General features: G+C 35.8%; 1 protein-coding gene across 2 annotated transcripts in view; it reads right to left on the bottom strand.

Moving 5' to 3' along the window:
• Window positions 1–711, bottom strand: part of CNTN6 (contactin 6) — a 293,689-nt gene extending 292,978 nt beyond the window's left edge. Inside the window, exon 1 of one of the 2 annotated variants that reach the window (XM_007450034.1) lies at window positions 247–711. The gene's annotated coding sequence lies outside the window, so the exon portion shown is untranslated. Of the gene's footprint in view, window positions 1–237 lie in introns of both variants that reach the window. The other variant, XM_007450033.1, reaches the window with a different exon arrangement.
• Window positions 712–17,193: the final 16,482 nt, after the last annotated feature.

The following is a 17,193-nucleotide window of genomic DNA, read 5'->3' as shown; positions in this document are numbered from 1 at the left end:
TCTTTCCCTGGTTTGATCCTAAGCTCCTCCGAATACAGATTCAAAACATTTTCTTTCACAGGAATAAATGTATTTTAAGCATCAGCATCATAGAAACACAGCATAAATAAAGCAGAGACTTCTCCCCCAACCCCAGATTTTACCTGTTATGCTAATACAAAGACATTGAAAGGAAGAAAAGCTGCAGCTTGCCCAGCAATATTCTCATTGCAGCAGACAGCAGAATTTTGTACTTACAGATCTTACCAGGGAAATGTCTCGGGATCTTTACAATTTTTCTGCAGAACTCTGTTTCAAGCTCTCAGCCAGGCATGCTGTGCACCCAGGCAGAACCAAGCCGTATGGAATGTCTATGCAGCTGGGAGATAATGGGACTGTTTTTCCCAGCTGGGACCGCAAGCCTTTTATCCACTGAGTACTGCGTGGCTCTTCTCTGGTCTTAAGCATAAAACACGCTCCTCTCCTGCTGCATTACTGACGGAACCTAGACAATTAGTTCTTGAGGCACATGTGCAAATCTCCCGTTTGGAATATTCAAAAGGAAAATTCTCCGTACATTGAAAAGCCAGTTCTATCTTCATCATCCTTCACAGAATCAGAGAATGCTGAGAGCAGCTGCCATTCCAGTGGCGTGAAAGATTAAATTCACCCTCCCCTTTTTTTGACTAGAGATAGTCACTCCTGTTGGGTCATCAGAAAATCTCTCTTATTGAAAACTGGGTCAGGCTAACTACTTATTAGGTTTCCAATAGGAAAAGAAGTAAATTTTTTTCTTCCTCTGGTTTCACTGCATTGTCATTTGCAAGCAAAGATTAAGCTGGTCAAGTGTCTGCCCTAATTTAGCCTATATTCAAACGTAAGCTTTCTTATAGCTTTCATGCCTATAGCTCCTGCGACTCGTTAGGGTGAAGAGAAAAGGGAAATAAAACCCAAGGGTCTTATGCACTGTCACTGAATCCTTTCTAAACCATATTTTTAAAATACGTGCATGAGGCTTCTGAAAGACCGGTAAACACATAAAGGAACTAAAGGCTAAAAGAGTATAGCTGCTCTCTCAGGTTACATATGTATAATCTCCTGAGGCCGAGAGCCACTGTATATGTGTTTGCAAAACAACTCTGTAAGGAAAAGAATGCTGTTTGCGTTTCACATCCAGCCCTTCACCTAAACTTTTTAATATGTTTGAGTTTTGGTATTGCTTTTGAGGGGAGTAACAGCTTGTTGAATAAAAGCTAAGAAATAGGAAGACTACCTGCATGCAGAGACACCAACAGATACACACATGGCTACAACATGAGAGCAGAAAAATTGCTTGGACTTATTTTCATGTTGTAATAAAAAGAAATTGCACTTTTTACATCTTAAAGTAAATAGATACTGGGAAGATGAAATCCACAAATCAAATATGGTATCATTCAGACTCAGTTTTCTTTTATCTGATGAGCCAGAAGGTTTCTATGACTGCGTGTTATGACTACATTCTAAGGATTTCTATGCTTACATTCTTCTGTAAATATGTCAGTCACATACCTCATACCCCTGTTAGACCTCAGGGTCTAACAAACATTATAGGAGGGTTTAGAGAGGAGTTAATGCTTCATAACACTAGGTAAACTCAAAATGGTCTGTACTATTCTTTAAATTCATGGGGAGGCAAATTGGAAGAATTATTTTATAGGGATATTTGTCTTAGTTGAACTGCGAAACTTTTTAAGTTAAAGGCATCTCTCTCTTTTGAAATCAAAATATTGTTTATTTATAAAAATTCCAACAGGCTGAATTTTTCTGAGGATGTATGAGAAAAATAGTCATAATGTAGTAAGTTTTTCCATGAAGAGGAATTAATTTAGTTTAAAGGACCCCCCTTGACTCAAATCTCTAATGCTTCTGCCCCATATTCAAAGACTATGCTCCTTCCTCAGGCCAGGTCCTCCATTGTGCTCTAGTTACTGTGCTCTCTTACATATTCAAACACTGTTCCAGCTACTTGTCCCCCTTTTCAGAATCACCAGTTCTGTCTTTTTTAAAGCACCTTGAATGAATTGTCTATACTCATGGTCTTCAAATCATCCTTTTCCTTTCTCCCTTGAATCCAATTTAATTGGCTTTTTCTCCCCACTGTTCCCTGTCTCACTAGCTGTTCCTGCTCAGAAACTTTTGCTGGTATCTTCTCATCTTCCTAATCTTTAATCACTGGCAGCCTCAAAGTTTTTAATTAAAGTCTGTACACTAAAAACTATAAAGGAGTACTGAGAGAAATCAAATAAGACCTAAATAAGTAAATATACCATGTTCATGGACTAGAAAACAATATTTTTAAGAGGTCAATTGTCTATAAATAGGTCTTTAGATTTGAAATAATTCTAATCAAAATCTCAGCTAGTTTTCTTGTGGCAGTTGTCAAGTGTTGATAAAATTTCTATAGAATGAAAATAGCTAAGAAAAGTAAAATCAAAATGATAAAGAACAAAATTGGAGAAACTATACTCTGATTTTACCACTTACTACTACCCTAAAGTGATCAAAACAGTGTAGTATTGGCAGGATAGTTCAACAGAACATAATAGAGTGTCTAAAAATAGAACCACACTTACATGATCAATTGATTTTAGACAAAGGTGCCAAGAGAATTCAATGATGAAAGCATCATATTTCAATAAACAGTGTTTAAACAAATGGATATTTATTTGGAATAAATTAACTTTGACCCACCATACATACACATGCAAAAAAAGGATCACAAACCTAAAAGTAAAATTTGAAGTGGATCACAGACCTAAAAGTAAAACTTTAAAACTTCTAAAAGAAAATATACAAGTTATTGGGCTAGGCAAAGATTTCTTAGGACACACACATACATACATATTTATACACAATAACACAAAGCATAGTGAAAAATAGAAATATTGGCCTTTGTCAAAGTGGAAAATGATCTTTGAAATATATCATTAAGAAATTTTTACAACTCAATAACAAGAAGACAACCAACTAAAAAAAATTTTTAAATATATAAATGGACAATTCACCAAAGATATGTGAATAACATTTAAGCACATAAAAAAAGGTGCTCAACATCATTATTCATCAGGAAAATGAAAATTAAAACTGCAGTGAAATACCACTGCACACCTATTAGAAAGACTAAAATTAAGAACACTGAAAATACCAAAGCATTTGTGAGGATGTGAGACAACTGGAATTCTTACTCCTGGCTGCTTAGAGTGTAAAATGTTAAAACTACTTTGAAAAATAATTTGGTAGTTTCTTAAAATACTATTACCAAGAAACTCCACTCCTGTGTATTTTCCCAAAAGAAAAGAAAGCGTATGTCTACACAAAGTTTTGCAGTGAAGATTCAGAGCAATTTTTTCCTAATAGCCCAAAGTTGGAAACTATACAAATGTCCATCAGAAGATTAAGGGATTAAAAAATTGTGCTACTTTCATAAATGTAATATTAGCACTAAAAAAACAAAAATTACTGATACTCATTATTTAGATTAATACAGAAAATAATATGCTAACAGAAAGATATTTTTTAAAAAGGCACGGCAGTTTTATACTGACAGAAAACAAAACATGGTTGCTTAAGGCTGAGGTGGGAGAAGATTAATTGCAGCTGGGCATCGGGATATTTTAAAGTGCTGAAAATATTGGTTTTGATTGTGATAGTGGTTACCTGGTATGTACATTTGACAAATGTTTTCATACTCTACAAGTGGGTATGTTTTATTTTATGTAAAGTATATCTTATAAAGTTGGGTTTTAATACATTAAATGATGATGATGGTAGTAGTAGTTTTTCTTATAGGTTTTGGAAAAATTATTATTGACAAGCCTATCATTCTGACCAAATATTATTATTTTTGCTATTATTGTTATTACTGATTTTAGTGGACAATGAAAATTGTCCTCTACAATCTCTTCTATGATTGTTAGTCCTTTCAATCCTTTTTGATCTACCTGTGTCAATTTGGTTCATTTTTATTTTTCTAGGGGACAATGATGATGATGGTGATGATGGTGATATTGAGAGGTAACTTTTATAGCTCAAAATATGTGCCAGGTAGTGTTTTAAGTATTTTATATTATTTATTTAATCCTCACAATAACCTGATTAGTGTTATTATTTTCCGTGTGTAACAAACAAGGAAACTGAAGCACATAGAGGTTAACTAAATTGTCTAAGAGCATCTAGGCAGGAGATAGTGTAAAGGAGTGATCAAACCCAGGCAGTCTGGCTCAAGAATTCAATATTAGTATTGATTTTATTATTCAAATCTTTTTTTAAAAAACTTTTTTTATTATTATTGCGGTACGTGGGCCTCTCACTGTTGTGGCCTCTCCCGTTGCGGAGCACAGGCTCCGGACGCGCAGGCTCAGCGGCCGTGGCTCACAGGTGCAGCCGCTCCGTGGCATGTGGGATCTTTCCAGACTGGGGCACGAACCCGTGTCCCCTGCCACGGCAGGCGGACTCTCAACCACTGCGCCACCAGGGAAGCCCTATTCAAATCTTTATATTCCTTTTTACATTTTGTCTACTTGACATGTCAAATTCTGTGAAAAGCATATTAAATTTCTCCCACAAAGATTTTTTAAATCAAGTAATCCTTATTTTTCAAGAAGCTTTTGCACTACATATTCTCCTGCTAGATTGCTTAATAGATAAATGTTATGTGTGTGTGTGAGTGCATGTGTGTGTGTGTGTGTACATATATATCACTATGTATCTCACTGTAGTGAGATATATATACTATATATAGTATCTATCTATCTATTCTCTAACTACCTATACAGTGAATTGCAGCTTTATGAGAGTATATGTATGTATATATACATATGATTGCATCTTTATGATATTATAACATCTTTAGGAATCCTTTTAAACTTGTTTACATCTCTTGGACTTGAATTCTGTTTGGCATCCCTGCTTTCTGATTTGCATTTTCCTATATACACTTGCACATTAACAAAATTTTTCGCCACTTTGTTTTAACTGTCTTTCTCATAATCATCATAAGGTTGGGCTTTCTTTTTTTTAATTGGGGTATAGTTGCTTTACAATATTGTGTTAGTTTCTGCTGTACAACGAAGTGAATCAGCTATATGTATACATATGTCCCCTCCCTCTTGGACCTCCCTCCCTCCCTCCAGCACCCCACCCATCTAGGTCACCACAGAGCCCTGAGCTGAGCTCCCTGTGCTACACAGCATGTTCCCACTAGCTATCTATTTTACACATGGTAGTGTATATATGTCAATCCCAATCTCCCAATTCATCCTAGCCCCCCTTCCCCTCCCCGTGTCCACATGTCCATTCTCTACATCTGTGTCCTTATTCCTGCCCTGCAAATAGGTTTATCTGTACCATTTTTCTAGATTCCACATATGTTCATTGCAGCAGTACTCACAATAGCCAGGACATAGAAGCAACCTAAATATCCACTGACAGATGAATGCATAAAGAAGATGTGACACATATATACAATGGAATATTACTCAGCCATAAAAAGGAATGAAATTGGGTCATTTGTAGAGACGTGGATGGACCTAGAGTCTGTCATACAGAGTGAAATAAGAGAAAAACAAATATCATATATTAACACACATATGTGGAATGTAGTTGGGCTTTTTTAACCCAATGTGGCTCTGCCTTCTGATAGGGTAGCTTAGTGCATTTGCATTTAGTGTGATATCTGGCATTCGTATTGCAATCTCTTTCTTTCTTCTCAGTCTGGCTGAGGCATGGAGTTGGGAGTCTTTCTGTTTGCAGATATTTACCACGTGCCCACATGGTCTGAGAGACATTGAGACCTACATTTCAGATTCTACCCAGCTCAGTAGGACAGCCTCATTCGACAGGACCCCCAACATTAGGCACAGGCTGACGGGTGTAATGCATGTCTCAATTCTGCCACAGAATTCCTTCAGCAGTTAAGTCAACTTCAGGGAACTATGAGGCAGGGCTGTTTTTCCCCTCACGGCCTCAGGGAGCATTTCCCTTCATGCTGCTATTTCCTCTTCTCTCTTGGTACCAAAGGAAAACAAACAAACAAACAAACAAACAAACAAAAACAACAAAAAACACAGTGTTCATCTTCGTCCCAACACTTTCCAGTAGAATACATAGGCTCCTCTCACCTGCCGACTCTTGAAGTGGGTCCCCCAAATTTTATAAGCTTCAAGCCCCACAGAATCTTGATCTATTTCTTCCTCTTGAAAACATGCCTATTAACTATAAATGATATATAGTTGCTGTATTGTGAAGAAACCTCTAATGACATTCTTTCTCTAAAGGAGAAAGGAATTAAAAGAAAGGTTACATTATTGAACTAATGCAATTATTTAAAGATATATGATATACCAACATAGAGGTGTTGTTTTCTTCATGTTATTGTTTTGTTTCCTTTATTTTCTATTCAGATACTTTGGTATGCACAACTGTTCTAAATAACCCTTGTTTAAAAATGTGTATATTTAATGAGATACTTTCCCCTGCCCATGATAGCCATTTCTCCTAATATTACCAAAATATAAATAATTTTTTATAATTTCCTGAGGGCTTTCCATGGGCCAGACGCTAACTCTAAAATCTCGCTTAACCCTTACAACAACCCTATGATGTAGTCACTATCACCTTTGCTATACTGGCATCTGAGATTTGGAAAGATTAAACAGCATGCAAAGATCATACAAATTGTAAAAGGCCAAACAGGGATTTGAACACAGGTCCTTTACCCTCAACATCTGTCTCCTGAACCTCTCTGCTAGGAGCTCTTTGCTGTATACAATGGCATATCTAATGGAAGGCAAGAATAGCTGCTATAATTTTTATGGTTATTTCACTCTTAAAGACATAAAATAAAAGGTTTCTCTTGAACACAATTGTTTAAGCTATAACTGCACAGACTTTGACAATTAACTAGATAATTAAGCCCTATATTATTTATAGAACAGCTGATTTCTCATGAAAATAGTATGAATCTAAATATTTGGCTCAACTCTCCACAGTGCTTTGAAAAGTATAGAAGTATTAAATGGCCCCAAGAAATGTAAACTATAATTTTTCCCTTACCATTTTCTTTTCCTTTTTGGTGAGAGAGAGGTAGGGATTAGAGTGCTATGAAGGGAAGTTCAGTACACATATCACATTTACTGTCCCTCAGAAAAAAGCACATTGAAGGAAGGATGATAACAGTTTTCTTAGTCTTTTGCCCCAACACAAAATTGTTTTTTCACTTTATACCATGTATGTATAATTTTACAGATGTTCAAAAATTTACTTCCCTTTGGGAAAAAAAAGGAACACTTTTTTGCCTGGAAATGTATTGCTTTTCAAAGGGAAGATAGGGAAATGAATATATTCTTCTACCACATAGTAAGAAAAGGTATATTTTAGAAGAAGTATATTCCAATAATTCAGTTCAAACACCTTGAATATGTTCATATAAATATAGAATTTTTACACAATGATAACTTACAACAGGGAGTAGGTAAGACCTGGTATCTTGTGACATGAATTATTTTGCTTCAACCAGAGAAGGACACTGAGAAATTGTTCCATGGAAATGCCTGCCACCTGCTGCTCCCAACACTGAATTTTAATGAGCGCCAATTGCTCTGCAAGGCTCACTATTTTAGGAGTATTATTTACCATGAGGCCCACTATGATTTTTCTAAATTATAGAGTAAATTGCTTGGGCCCCAGTGAAAATAAATGTATTTCATTAATGCGGCTCCTCTTCTAGTCTAATCTTTTTAACCCTGAAGATTGAGACATTTTCCATGCATAATAATTATGACTGTGTCCTATTTCCTAGACACATTGAAGAGGTCACAGCACATAAACTCTAAAATCTGTAGCTTAGCTGCTTAAACAACTGTTTTGGCTTCCCCATTCTTGTCCTTCATTTATGCAATACACAAACTACTACACTGAGTTTTAATGGTGATTAGACATAGAAAACATGAGTTTTATCAGAGTTTCCATCAAGTGGAATTAACTTATTGGCCCACTGACATCATTACCAGAAATACTGCACAGGTTTTTCTTTCACTGACAATGCAAAGGTATTTCTTTCATAATCATGTGGTAGATTGGTTTATTACCTTCAAGTCTTTATCCTTCCCTATGTATACACAATTGCTATTGCTTCATTGTAGGTGGAGTATACTTCCCTGTCCCTCGATTTTTGGACTTGACATGTGGCTTGCTTTAACCAATAGCATATGAATATAAGTCACAGTGTGCTGGCTATAGGCCTAGGTTTTAAGTAAATCCATGTGTTTCTGTGCACCTTCTTGTTCCTTTGGTGTTACCATAGAAAAACATGCTGGCTAGCCTGCAGTCCAAGGAGAATGAAAGATATTTGGAGCAGAGCTACTTCAGCTGATTCACAGACTTGGGTAAGTGCAGCCCAGATGGGCTGAACCTCAGCTATCTGGTAAACACAAGAAATAAAATCAATTTTTATTATTTTAAGCCACTAAATTTTGGGGTGATTTGTCATGCAACAATAACTAGCCAACATAGATATTATCACTCCTTGAACCCAAGTCAACATAGTCTGTATACTTTTTAGAGCAGAGCCTGAGATAAGGACTTTTTGTCTTTTGTGATATATGAGTGATTTATTTGAAAATGTGATCTCAGAGAAGTGAGGGACAAAGAGAATTAAAAAGGGAGCAAGAAAATCCAATACAGGATGTATCGTTGAGTTTTCCATCACTAAGTATGAATGGTTGTTCAATAATATGGGAACATCTAAGAAGTTTATCATATCCAGTGCCTCTCTGGGCTATCCACCTAGATTGAGCATTAGAGAAGCATATATCTATTGGCTGCCATCCCCAGTGGTAACATGATCATATACTTCATTATGTAAAACAGGACAATTATAACAGTAAAAAGAGAAAGTATTAACAGTAATGCTGGCACAACTGGTATAACTCTAATCTATCCTGGGCCATTGAGGACATGTGATCACCCTACATATTGGTCCAAGATTGTCCTAGGAGACATTAACTCTTCTACACATTCATGGTACAAATACATGAGTGCCAATCAGGTTTGTATGCTCACTCAATACCATGGAATCAGAAAAACTGCTGAATGGGAAACAAGAGTTATGAGAGATAAAATTTGTCAGGTAACATCTGTGTTAGATGAAACATTGCCTTGAATATTTGGTCAGACTGAGATTTGAAATTGTGCAGAAAAAGGCATTGAATTTAGTTCCCACTTTGCCATACTCAGATCTATTCAAAACCTTCATTAAGTCCAATCAGTAACAGAGTCAACTTCTGGATTGAGCCAGGCAAATTCTCTGCAATGACTTAAAAACAAGAGGCTTAGAGAAAAATAGCTATAACCCCACTGAAACTAGACTTGGGATGGTAACTGATAACTATCATCTCATTTCTTTACTATGAAATCTAGATTTTCTTACCCTCAGCTAGCAATTTGGCTGTCCTTGACTCTCTGTTTAGGTAACCCAGATGTACTTCCCTGGGGAGATTATACCCTTAGACCTCTTGCCCTAGTGAGACTACATTGGCACACTTCCCAACTATTATTTTACAATAAAACTCAAGAGATAATCCAGTGTATAGTCAGCATTACAGATGTACTCCTCCAAGACCCCACTCTGTAGCAGAAAATGTTGTTCCTAATGGTATTAAGGGTTAGCTAGTCCTAGCAATATAATAATTTCTTTCTTTTTCTATGGGTCACTAGAATAAGATAATTAAAGAGATCAAGTAGACGTCATAGAATATTTATTGTCCCCTAGTAAAAGTTTTCTTCCATTAGGATTCAGAAGCTCTAAATTAAGGAATCTGAAATTGCACAGATAGGAGTACAAATTCTGCAAATGGGCAATTGGGAATGATGGTAAGAAAGACTAATTGTACTACTGCCCTTCATTTCATGGATCTACATATCCCACTCATGGTGGACATCACTATATATCAAATGCAGGTTTAGTGTATATATTACATCCCAGATGACTGGGCTCTAACTGCAAGGTAGGTTCCTGGAACTGTCAACTTAGCTAAGTTTTGAACAGTTCACTCCATCATTACATTTGACTGGCTGTCCCTGAGTAAGAAGGGCATATAGAATGAATGTTGAAAATCCCATTTTCGTTCACCCATTGTCACTCATACTTTGACATAAAATGAATCCCTTCAGCTTAGGCAGTGATATATAGGATACCATAATGATAGATTAAGCATTCTGTAAGTTCTCAGATGGTGGTGCTAGCAGAGGAATTGCAGGCAGGGAAGGAAAATCTATATCCTGAGTAGCTTTCAATTCTGATAAGAATAAGTCACTGTTTCCTTCAGGTTGGATAATGTCCATTATAATCAACTTCCCGTCAAGTGTGTGCCTGGATTCCTGAGGAATGGTGCCGTATTGAGGAGTCATGACTGGTCTCTACTGTCAGCAGACTAGGCAAGCAGCAGTGGCAGTAGCTAGTCATCCACACGTTGAAGAAGGTATGCTGTTGAATTTATGCCTATCTACATCCATGAGGCTGTGGCCGCTCAGTTCTTGGGCTTACTGCACCAGAACTTGTGTGGCCAAGAAGAGAGAATGACTGGCATTCAAGATTAAGTTATTCTCTCCAGTTCAGTGGTTGAGGGCCTCTTTGCAGTGGATGCCTTCTGGTGGACATGAATATAAAACACAAAGAAATACACAAATCATGCTTGCTACTATGTGTCTATCTCCAATGACTCTCCCTTGTTTCTGATTTTCTATTCTTGTTCTTTCCAGACTCACTACTAACTAGGCAAACCATTCATTATTGCTTAAGGGTCCATGTGTATTCATAACTCAGGTCCCTTCTCCCTCCCTACAAAGAGAACAGTAATTGGACTGTTCACTGCTTAGTCCTCCAGAAAGATTTCCATTTACCACTTTGTTTAGAGCCACCTCTGAAATAGGATATAATGAGATAGTAGTCCATTTTTGGCTCACACCAATATCTCACAACAACTGAACTGTTATATAGGCTTGATATATGTTTTCCCTCTTCTTTTAGTTCGTCAGTATTTCCAGGTGCAAAATGTGTCAGCTGAAAAACTCAGAAGGCCCACCAAGTGGTGTGCCTCTTTATTAATGATAGGGGGTATATGGTGAAATAAATTGTCCTATCTAAGAGAGGATGTCTCAGGATGCCACAGATATTTGGACACCTAAAAATGTTAAAACAGCAGTCCCAGAGCCTTTGTGAGTTTACCTACCATCATATGGGATTTAGCATTTCTTATAATATGGCAGGTCTAATGGTAACAAACTTCCTTAGCTTTGTTTGTTTAGTAAAGTCTTTATCCCTCCTTTGTTTCTGAAGGACAGCCTACTGGCTAAAAAATTCTTCGTTGGCAGTTACTTTCTTTCAATATTCTGAATATGTCCCTCCGTTCTCTTCTGGCCTGGAAAGTTTCTGTTGAGAAATCTGCCTATGGTCTTATGGTGGTACCCTTACATACAACTTCTCTCTTATCTCTTGCTGCTCTTAAAATTCATTTTTTTGTCTTTGACTTTTGAAAATTTAATTTTAATGTGTCTATGTGTAGTCCCTTCCAGGTTAAAACTATTTGGGATCTTTGGGATTCATGGATCAAGAAATCTATTTCTATCCCCAGGTTTGGAAAGTTTTCAGCCATTATTGCTTAAACATTCTTTCTGTCCCTTACTCTTTCTGTTTTCCTTCTGGAATTTCCGTAATGCGAATATTGTTTCTTTACATTGTGTCACCTAATTCCAGTAGGTTTCTTCACTCTGTCATTCTTTTTTTCTTTTTGCTCCTCTGACTGGGTGATTTCCAATGTCTTATCCTCTAGGTCACTGATTCTTTCTTCTGCATGGTCAGATCTACTTCTGAAAATTTCTATTGAATTCTTCAGTTCAGTTATTGTATTTTCCAACTCTAGGATTTCTGTTTGTTCGTTTGATATTTGCTATTTCCTTGTCAAACTTCTTGTTTTGTTCATGCATTGTTTTCCTAATGGTTTTATCATCTGCCTGTGTTTATTTGTAGTTCATTAAACGTCCTTAAGAGGATTATTCTGAATCTTAAATCACTTATCATTTTGTCAAATTTAGAAAGTACTTCTACACATTATGACATATAAAGGAGTACTAGCATTCTCTGTTCTCTCCAAATTTCTCCAACTCCTTTCTTGAGCTATGTTTTTCCTTTTAATTTGCCAATTGTGATAACCTTGTTTTTTGGTCCAGTAAACATAATTAAGACGTTTGAGTTTTCTATCAATTGATTTGAAATTCTAAAAGCCATTAATCACATTTTAACGACAGATCTTCCTCAGCTTACAATGAGGTTACATCCTGAAAAATCTATCATTAAGTTAAAAATATCATAAGTTGGGGACTTACCTGGCAGTCCAGTGGTTAAGACTTTGCCTTCCAATGCAGGGGTTGCAGGTTCAGTCCCTGGTTGGGGAGCTAGGATCCCACATGCCTGGTGGCCAAAAAACCAAATCATAAAACAGGAGCAATATTGTAACAAATTCAGTAAGGACTTCAGAAAAATACATTTAAGAAAATTAAAATTAAAAAATAATTTAAATAAAAAAATCATAAGTTGAAAATGCATTTAATACACCTAATCTACTGAACATCAGAGCTTAGTGTAGCCTACCTTAAATGTGCTCAGAACACTTATATTAGCCTTCAGTTGGGCAAATTTATCTAACATACAGACTGTTTTATAACAAAGTATTGAATACCTCATATAATTTATTGAATACTGTACTGTAAGTGAAAACCAGGATACTGGAGTTGTACGGGGACAGAATGGTTGTGCGTACATTGGTTGTTTACCCTCGTGATTGTGTGGCTGAGTGGAAGATGCAGCTGCCACTGCCCAGCATCACGAGAGAGTATCATACCACGTTTTGCAGGGAAAAGATCAAAATTCGAAATTTGAACTATGGATTCTACTGAATGCATATCGCCTCTGCACCAGCGTAAAGCTGAAAAATTGTAAGTCAAACAGTCATAAGTCAAGGACCATCTGTATTTTGGATTTCCTTTTCTTCCTTGTGGTTCCAATGTCCACTGCTTTTCAGCCATGCAATAAAAACTATTGATGAGAAACTATTTCTCATCAGTTGCTTAGGGTCATGTTATATTTTATTTTACCTTCTATTTGAAACTTGGATGCCCTTAAGTGTTTTTGTGATTTTATCTTTGCTTTTATTTGTTGGGAGAAAAAAAAGATTCTTTTTTCAAGTACAACATACGACTATCATTTTCTAGCTTCTTATTAATTTTTTCTTTTAACAGACTCCATTCCATTTTTTCTTTTTCTTTTTATGGAAGAAATTCATCTTAGATCTTAGAATTTCCTTCACCTTGTTAGACCCTTTCTGACCATCATCCTGCAGCTAACTTTATAGCACTTTAAAGTTATTTTAATTTTTTCTTATGTTTCAAATCTTTCTCTCTCTTGGTTTCCACCTACCATTTTTCTGGCACATATCCATATGTATCCTGTGAGTCTTTTTGTCTGAGAAATATTTATTTGGGCGCTGGTTCTTTGGTATAGGATTTATACTCAAAATAGTTTTCTCACAAACTTTGAAAACACTATCTTCTAGAAACTGGTTTTACTGATGCCAGTCGGATTCTGATTCTTAATATATTGCAGATTATCTTTTTTCTGAAAATTTTAGCACTTCTTTTTGTTTTTTACAGATCTTATAAAGGTATGTTTAGGTATATCATTTTTTAAAATTTCCTTCCTTTGTCAGTTTTGATACTTTTAATCTCAAAATGTGTGTCTCTAATATGCTGGGGAATTTAATTTTATTATTTCTTGATAATTCCTTCCCTTCCCTTTATTCTGCTCTTTATTTCTAAAAAGTAAAATAGATTGGTGTTGCATTTCTTTGATCTTATATTTATCATATCTTTTCTGTCTTAGTATCTATCTTCTTGATTCTTTTATCTTAATTATGTTTTTAATCTTCAAGTTTTTATACTCAGTGTTTTTGTTTGTGTGTGTATTTAATTGTATTTTTAATATTCTAAATTTTAATAACTTTTATTTCATAATTTGACTTGATTGAGAAACCCTGCCTCCCCTCTGAAAGCATTATTCCTTTTCTCCATGGTTCTAAATATAGCATTTAATTCCTAATTCTAGAAAAATATCACTATGGAGTGAATTGTGCCCCCTTGTCCCAAAATTTATAAGCTCAAGCCCTAACCCCAAAAGTGAAAGTGATAGTGACTGGAGATAGGGTCAAGAGGAGGTAATTAAAGTTAGGTGAGGTTGTATGGGTAGGCCCTAATCTAATAGGACTGTGGCCCTAGAAGGAAGGGAAGACCTCTCTCCCTCCCTCTCTCTCTCTCTCTCTCTCTCTCTCTCTCTGCGAAAGCAGTGTCTGCAAGCCAAGAAGAGAGGCTTCCCCAGAATCCAACCATGCTGGCACCCTAATCTTGGCCTTTCAGCCTCCAGAAGTGTGAGAAAATATACCTCTGTTGTTTAAGTCCCCTAGTCTATGGTGTTTTGTTGTGGTATCCTGAGCTACCTAACACAAATACTTATCTTATTATTATTTTTTTTAAATCATGATAACCGCATATACCATTTGTATATTGATTTATAAAGCTAGGCTTCTCCTTATGAGTTTTTGGTTCTAGAAAGAAGGGATACTATTTCTGTCTGTATTTCCAACATGCAGTATACTACTTAGTGTTCACTAAAAAGAATTTTGTTGGATTGATTTTATTGCTCGAGCATGATGTGATAGTTTGTTTAGGCAAATCTCATGCAGTGCTATAGTCAGGCGAGGCAAGTCTATGCCATGGTAATAAGTAAACCCGGAATTTCTCTGGCATAACATAACCCAAGCCCAGTGCAGGTTACATGACTTTTGACTGTCTTCCAGAGAGTAATTCAGAGACTAGGCTTCTTCTATCTCTCAACTTTGTCACCTCACCCTCCTTTGTTTATACCTGTGCTAAGGAGAGAAAAAGCTAGGGAAAATATATCCACGTATGTATGTCAAGACCAGAGGGACATGCCAGCTCTGCTCATTCTCCACTGGAAGGATGAATCACTTGATTCCTTCTAGATTCATGAGGCACAGGAAATGGATATTAGATAAACAATAACAGTTTATGCCAGATGCCTTCTATAATATGTTGAGAATTGTGTTTAATACTCTAAAATCATCTTGTCTACTTTCTGAATAACCTGCCAAAAACAAATCTCCTGGATCAGTGGTTCACGAGCAGTAAGAAGAGCTTCTGATTTTATTTCTTTAAGTTAATTCTTATGTAAGTTTTAGTATAATATATATCCTATAAAATTCTGTAAAATTATTTTTCTTATTTAATTAATCTAATGTATTCGTAAATTAAATCTAAAAATGGAAGAAATAGAGCAGTAACCATAAATGTCTATGTAATTGTGTAGTAAGAACAAGATAACTTTCAAACATCCCATATAATTGATACCTTTCTTATCTGGTAGAAACATTATTACTAGAAAAATTCTATGATATTTGATTGCTTAATATAGCCAATACTATTCTTATTAACTTAGATAGTTTGAGTAGAGTTATTTGGAGAAATTAAACATAAGTTAAAAAAATTTAAAGGAAAAATACGAATTACTTCAAGGTAGTTATCTAAATTAGTAGTTCACACTGATGGCATTAATTAGACAATTATTCCAAGTTCCCTTTCAGTTATAATACTATTTAATTAATGATAAAAATCAATCTCTTATCAAATGAAAAAAAAATCCCTAAATTCAAGTTAAAATGATTGGTAGAAAATTAACAAACTGATTATGAAAACTGGAGTTCAGGGAAAACTCCCCTAAAAGTAAAATGTGTAAGCCAAGGTCTAAAGAACGGATAAGAGTTAATTGCACTGAAGGGAAACAAAAAACATGAGCAACACTGGAAACAGTAGCGACAAAGGTCTTGAATCAGAAAGGAAGCAGAGTATTCAAAACATCAAAAGAAGGCAGGAGTGACTGAGAAGCAGTAAGAAGGGTGAGAGTGGGGCCAGCAAGGCTGGAATGGCTTCCCAGCATTTGTCACTCTCATTCGTTGCCAAATTAATACAGAGTAATAATTCTAAATTTATCATTCACTCACTCATTAAATTCATTCAATGAGCATCTTCTAGTGTTTCATTATGATATAGATTTCTGAGGGTAAAGAGACAAAGACCAGTTTTTGCTCACATGTTTGTTTGTTTTACCCCAAGGAGCTCACACTAACTCTTTTATACAACAAACTCATTAATTTGCATGACTATAAAGTAGGTATTGTGAATTCTTTTCTACCACAATATTTCCTTCCTGCTGACTGCCATGATGTCAGAGTGGCTCTCAGAGGCTGCTTTGCAGAAACCTTGCCTTATAACCACCTTCCATGTGTACTTATTGAACACTTACTGTGTCCCAGAGCTGCCTTTATTGCTCACACTTTTGTACTTCCTTCTTCTTTGGACAGACATAGGCCAAGCCTGCACGATATCCAGTGAAACAGAAATGTGGCAAACGATTTTGTGCATGTATCTGAGATCTGTCTTTCTCGGGAGCCATTTCTTTTCTGCTATGCAGCAACAGATTTGAACATTTTTAGCCTTACCATGGTATCTCAGACCAAGGAAATAAAAGGTTCAAATCAATATTTGAAGCTTATCTGTAATGGAATTGCAAGCTCTTTAACAAGACAACTCACTGTCAAAACTGATGAGAGATAATTGGATGTTTGGAGAAAAAATGTGGGAAGGGTTAAACTCTGAAGTTATTTCAGAGCCTATATTTTTCTGACTAGGTTCAAATGAATGATCATGTGTAAATTATAAACCATAATGCAATTGTACCATCTTAAGCTGTCCTCAATATCTTTATAGAAGCTTTGTAGCTAGTCAGTCTCCAATTTTTTCACAGCAGGTATTTTGCAACTTTTTCTTTTAACAATCTGTAGATTAGAATAGGTTGGTTTGTAAAGTCCAGATTTATTTTTTCTTTTTTAGTGGTTGCTGTTGTTACTGCAACTTGACTGAATCCTCTTACATTGATTTCTCAAGTGGAGAAAAACCTGAAAAAAAAGAAAACAAAAATGACATTTTCAATGTTGTACTTCATGAGTTTGCTAAATGGTCACTTAAATTACTTTCTTTCTGAACATTGTA

This window comes from Lipotes vexillifer, unplaced genomic scaffold (assembly GCF_000442215.2).
Source record: "Lipotes vexillifer unplaced genomic scaffold, Lipotes_vexillifer_v1.1 scaffold1041, whole genome shotgun sequence".
Lineage (NCBI taxonomy): Eukaryota > Metazoa > Chordata > Mammalia > Artiodactyla > Lipotidae > Lipotes > Lipotes vexillifer.
The sequence above is the reverse complement of the archived record's forward strand: the minus strand, read 5'-3'. Positions and strand labels throughout refer to the sequence as shown.